The sequence below is a fragment of the Procambarus clarkii genome, chromosome 26, assembly GCF_040958095.1.
Source record: "Procambarus clarkii isolate CNS0578487 chromosome 26, FALCON_Pclarkii_2.0, whole genome shotgun sequence".
Classification (NCBI taxonomy): Eukaryota; Metazoa; Arthropoda; class Malacostraca; order Decapoda; family Cambaridae; genus Procambarus; species Procambarus clarkii.
Window position 1 is genome coordinate 29,971,184 of NC_091175.1, and position 6,349 is coordinate 29,977,532.

Genomic DNA, 6,349 nt, shown 5'->3' on the forward strand with positions numbered 1-6,349 from the left:
CGTGTCTAGGGACCCGCTTTCAAACCCATTGCAGTCCTTTATTTTAGTGCATATACATCACTATTTAAAAGCAAGAACAAAAATACAAGAACCTAACGTGGCTTCTTTCACTACAAGCTTGAAGAGAACCAGCTTAGTTTGGAGGATAATCAGTTGATCTTTGACAAATTTCCCACTGACCAATTCTAACTTCTTCACTACTCATTTATTAACACTGTCCCAACTCCTTACCCGTCTAGTATGAAGTAGCCGAGGGTGATGTGCCTGTAGTCTGGAACGGCTGCAACATGTTCCATCTTCTTGGCTTCTCCTCACAGAGAATCTCAGTTCCTTCATGTCGTGTGCAGGCGACGAGTCAACGTGGCTAGAGTATGTCGACCAGACCACACTAGAAGGTGAAGGGACGACGACGTTTCGGTCCGTCCTGGACCATTCACATGGCATTGGCTAATTCCAAGCCACCCTTGGAAAATACCACTACTGTGTATTCGTATATTTTGGCCAAGGTGAATGAACCCGACAGAAACACCATTTAGACGAGAAAGAAGAAGTTTAAGACGACAAAGTTTGTCGATTCCTCAGACGACAAACAAACAGCCAGCGTCGTCTTAGATGGCTTAGGGAATTTTGACACAAGTGTCATCTTCGTAAAGATTCAAGTCACAATCTTTTCGATTTGCGGCGGGTGATTATTGCCCTACTGGAGAAGCAAGGTCTACGCCTACAGAATTACAGTTATCAGCCCCACGTCACATTATTCAAGCGACGGCGGGCGAATGAGAATGAACTTGCTTATTACAAGAGACCCACCTTTCAAACCCAACATCGGGAAATCATAAGAGATCTGATCAAATCTGCAAATATTCCCCGCCGAACGAAAATCTCCATTCCAAGGGTGGGGTTCAAGGCGTATACCCTGAAGTATGCTTCTCAATCTACAAATATGCCCATGTCAAGTGGGCATTTGGCTAATTCCCAGCCACCCTTGGAAAATACCTCTACCGTGTATTCATATATTGTGGCTCAGATGAATGAACCTGACAAACACCATTTAGAAGGGAGAGAAGAAGTTTAAGACGACGACGACAAAGTTTGTCGATTTCTCAGATGACTGAAACAAACAGACAAGGAGGACAGTCAAGACGCCAGAGCTTGTCATAATTACAAATTATATGTAAATTATAAAATGTTTTTTTAATTCAGTATTTTTATAAACATGATATATAATTTATGATATAAATATGACTTGCATATATGATTTGTATCCGATTATTGTATATAATAAAATATAAAAATACATGTATATAAAAAATTAATAAATTTTATTGTATAAAAAAATGCAGGGGGTAATGATGTTGGACAAGTTAGGAGTGAGGAACCAACAGATTCAGGATAGCCATTGAATTAGTTAGGAGCAAGGGAGGAATCCCGATCATATGTGGCATTCTTTTAAGAAAGGGAGTGGGAAATGAATGGATGTCGAGGGCACTTTGTCAATTGCCGGCTGGAAAGATTTCAAATCAAATCCAATATCTCAGACAAATGGGAACACTTGTATTGAAGATATGAAATTATGCTCGTGATGGGGTGCATCTATGGAGGGCTGGGGTTGTTGCAAGCTCTTTGGAACCAGTGGTTAGAGGTGTTTGGGTTTAAACTGTTAGTAGATAGTGGTACGGGAATTTGAGGAAGAAGGTAATAAAAGTATGTTTGGGGGAGAAAGGCATTGGCGAAATGATCAGGGAAAGAAAAGGGCCTCAAAATAACAATTCACTTACAGTATATTACACTAACAGTAGAAGTCCAAGAAATAAAATTAACGAATTAAATGCTCTTGTCTGCACAGAAAAAAAAAGATTGCACTTGCCGAAACGTGGATCAATGTAGAAAATAGAGAACTATTAGCCGAGTATCAAATAAATGGATTTAAACCATTTCACACAGATCGATATATTAGACGAGGAGGGGGAGTAGCCATACATGTTAGGGACCATTAGAAATGTAGTCTCAAAGAGGGAATCAAAACCGAGCCACAAACTATTTGGATAGAATTAAACGAAAAAGCAAGTGATATAAGAGATATATAGGCCACCAAATTTAGACAATGGAAGCAAAGCATCTATGGGATGAAATATCAAAAGCATCTAGATCTAACAGTATGTCAAGAGCGACTAATTTTAGTGGAATAAACTGGTTGAACAAAACAGGGAATGGTGTAGCAGAAGATTTCCTAGAATTAATTGACGATTGCTTTCTTACACAACACATTAAGGAACCAACGCAGGAATATAATATTTAGATTTTGTGTCTACCAACAGCGAAACAAATTAATGACATCGAAATAAGTGGTGAGCTAGGGAACAGTGATCAAAGAAATCAGATTTAGCATAGAACGGAATAGTTCTGTAGGAGAAAATTCTGTTAAAGTGCCTGATTTTCGAAAAGCTGATTTTAATAGCCAAAGAAATTCTTTTGGGTCAAATAGATTGGAAAGTCTTGGGTATGGGGTGTGGGCTGGTCTTTGAGCGAGACATGAACCCAGCGATAGGCGACGTAAAAAGGGATTTTGATGTAGATTTAATATATAACTAAAAATACTCTAAAAGCACAGTAACGTAGTATACCATACAAATTTAATAAATCGAATACTAAAGACCCAAAGTGGATAACTAAAGAATTTAAAGAACCTTATAGGTAAAAAGAGCTTTGCACAAAAGGATTAAGAATGGGGAAGTCAGTTTAGAACAGGAATTCGTATAACTAGTTAAAAATGTTATAAAAAGATATTAGGAAAGCAAAAAAAAAAAAACTGAAGTTCGCATAGCAGAGCAAGCAAAGTCAAATCCTAAAGGTTTTTTTCAGTTATATCGAACTAAGACTGGGGAAAGGATAGGTCTTAAAAACCGAGACAGGTCAAATAACGGATAATGACAAGACTAGTAGTATTTAACAAATATTTTATATCTGTATTTACTAAAGAAGAACTTTAATATGCCTTCAGCCGAACAAGTCTCTGGGTGGGGATGAGGACAGGTTGACTAGTTTAGCAGTTACCAGGGAGGATGTAATTAAACAATTAGTAAAACTAAAACCAAACAAATCCCCAGGGCCGGATGAAGTGTTTGCCAGGGTGCTTAAAGAATGCAAAGATGCGCTTTCCGAGCCACTGTGTACCATATTTAGTAAATCAATAGAGTAAGGCAGAGTGCCAGATTCATGGAAGGTAGCTAATATGGTACCAACCTTTAATAAATGAGATAGATCACTTAGCGTCAAACTATCGGCCAATTAGCCTAACTTCTATTGTGGGACAGTTACTCGAATCGATAATTGCAAATACAATTCGTCTCCATCTTTAAAAACAAATTAATAAACGAGTCGCAACATGGTCTTACAAATGGCTGTTCATGTTTAACAAATTTGCTAACTTTCTATTCCAGCATAGTTGAGGCACTATAGTGGTAAGGATTGTGATTTGTACCTTTACTTTAGCAAAGCTTTAAATACAGTGCCACATGAAAGACTAGTTAAAAAAAAAATAGAAGCTCAGGGTATTGGGGGCGCTGTATTAAGTTTGATTAGGGCATGGCTATTTCAAAGGAAGCAGTATAAATGGGGTTAAGTCAGTGGGATAAAGTTAGTGGAGTACCTCAGGGCTCTGTCCTGGGACCTCTGTTTATAATATATATAAATGATTTAGATTCAGGTTTGAGTAGCAACATCTGCAAATTTGCAGACTATACAAAAATCAGTAGGGAAATCAACACGAAAGAACTATCACTTCAAGTTGATCTAAATAGGGTTTTAAAATGGTCAAAAGACTGGCAGATGCAGTTTAATGCTAATAAATGGAAAGTTGAGGCTAGGTAAGGATAGTTACAAGATAAGAGCTAGATGGTGTCGAGACTGCGAAGTCGGATTGCGAAAGGGATCAGAGAGTTATGATTCGTAAAAATTTAAATCCAAACTATCAATGCATGAATGTTCGTAATAAAACGAATAGGACACTGGGATTTATTAATCCAAGCGTTAGTAACAAGACACCTGGTACAGTTCTTTAGCTATATCTTGCTCTGGTTAGGCCCCATTTAGATTATGCAGCCCAGTTTTGGTCGCTGTACAATAGAATGGATATAAATTCCAAGGAACGTGTCCAGCGTAGGATGAGAGTTAATTCCCGAAATTAGAAGTCTTTCATATGAAGAAAGATTAATAAAGCTTAAATTGCATTCACTGGAAAGAAGAAGAGTTATTGGTGACATGATAGAAGCTTACAAGAGGATGAATGGACATAAAGGGGATATTAATAGGGTATTTAAAGTATCAACTCAAGACAGAACACGAAACAATGGGTATAAATTGGACAAGGTTTAGATTTAGGAAAGACTTGGTAAATACTGGTTCGGTAACAGGGTTGTTGATATGTGGAACCAATTACCTCTTAACGTGGTGGGGTCCCTCGATCGCTTTCAAGCGCGGGTTGAACATTTATACGAGTGGAATTGGGTGGTTATAGATAGGAGCTGCCTCGTATGGGCCACTAGGCCTTCTGCAGTTACCTTTGTTCTTATTCTCAAGTCTATTGTCGTCCTGGACCAGTCTCATGTCGATAACTCGTCTTCACTAGCTTTCCAATTAGACATTTTGGATGCGATCCAAATTGAAAAATAACCATCTTCAATATATAGGCAAGCGGCGAAGGTAATCTTGGAAGAAAAAGGAAGGCAACATGTACGGAAGGCAAGGTGTAATAAAGGGTGAAATTATAGGAATAAGAAAGTTAGAGAAATCTAGATAAAAAAAAGGTAGGCTTATGTTAAGTCGTGTTAGAAAATTTAGAACATTTTAGTATATACTGTTAAAGGGAAAAGTCAACAGCAACAAAGCCAGGACTTAAGGCGATTCAGAAGAGAGCATTGTTTGCGTCTGCAGACAACACTTTTGTTCAAGTCTCATTTCATCACCAGACTGAAGTAGATCGCTACGAAAAGTGTTAGGCGAACTTTGTCTGGAGGACGAGAGGTATTAGTAACAGTTTAAGTCAGATATGAAGGAAAGGCAAAGCCCAGTGCAACTAATGTTGGTGGCAGGATGAAAAAGATCTTTTAGCTTGATACTAGGCAAAGTAGATAAAAATGTGAAGGGTAAACAAGGCCAGAGAAAGACTATAAAAATATCAGAATCAAGGAATCAAGCCTTTAATCTTAGAGCGCGGAAGATATGGGAGGACATTTTTTTAAGAACGTAAGAATAAAAGACAACGGCAGAATGCCAATTGGCCCGTACGAAGCATCTTATTCGCAAGATTCCAATTCATGTCCAACCCATATTGGACACAAAGAAGGGAGCCCCCCCAACTTCCATGTTACGCGGTAATTTGTTCCATAAACCAACCCGGTTACCTAATCAGTATTTACCCGTGTCTTTCCTAAAACTAAGACTTATCCAACTCATACCTATTGTTTCGCGTTCCGTCTGTTTTACACTTTATATTCCCCTTTATGACCATTTTTCCCACTTAAACCTCTCATGTCAACCCCCCCCCCCTAACTTCAACTTTCAAGAGGCTGCAATTTAAGCTTAATATAAAATTATTTTCATCTGAAAGATCTCTTAATTTGGGGGAATTATCTTTGCCATCCTACACTAGACACGGAGCGAGTTCATATCCATTCTATAGTACAGGGACTAAAACCGAAGTGCACAATATAAATGGGGCCTAACCAGAGCAAGATACAGCTTAAGAACACCAGGCGTCTTGCGACTAACACCGATTAATAAATACCAGCGTCTTATTTGCCTTATTACGAACATTGTTGGGATCCAACATTCATGGATACTTTTATTCATATTCCTCAAATACGTGGGTATCTTATGTGAAGATATGTATATTATATAATTATTGCCACTACGTTAAATGTACAGTTACATATACTTTAAGACTAACAATGAGAGTCGCGCTACTCCGTCAATTTTTCTCTTCCGAGCCATTTACTTCTCTATACTACGAAACAAACTTATCTATGAAACAGTAAAGCAGTTTGAGGCTCCCTCAGCCAACTACACCTATATATTCCGTCTACGACGGAATTATAATGTATATTCCGTCTCAGACGGAATATATAAATATACATAATATATATACTCAAACCCCAAACGTCTGTAGAACATTTTCTACCTTCTTGGGTGGTTCAATTTCATTACTATCCAGATGCCGATTTCTGAAATTCCCTACGGCGTTAACCAAACCATCTTCCACTGGTATTTCGAAAGATAGAGAATCGCCTCGTCGTAATTTTTACAGAAGGCCGGCCACACACACACACCTACGCCGTATCGAATGGTGGGG

At 38.3% G+C, this 6,349-nt stretch overlaps 1 protein-coding gene across 2 annotated transcripts in view; it reads right to left on the bottom strand.

Annotated features, from left to right (window-relative positions):
* The window catches only part of LOC138369045 (uncharacterized), a 17,784-nt gene extending 11,435 nt beyond the window's left edge, over nucleotides 1–6,349 (bottom strand). The window contains exons 1-2 of one of the 2 annotated variants that reach the window (XR_011229736.1): nucleotides 6,179–6,349; nucleotides 786–1,111 (exon numbers count right to left, since the gene is read on the bottom strand). The gene's annotated coding sequence lies outside the window, so the exon portion shown is untranslated. Of the gene's footprint in view, nucleotides 1–785; nucleotides 1,112–6,178 lie in introns of those variants that run through there. The other variant, XM_069331990.1, reaches the window with a different exon arrangement.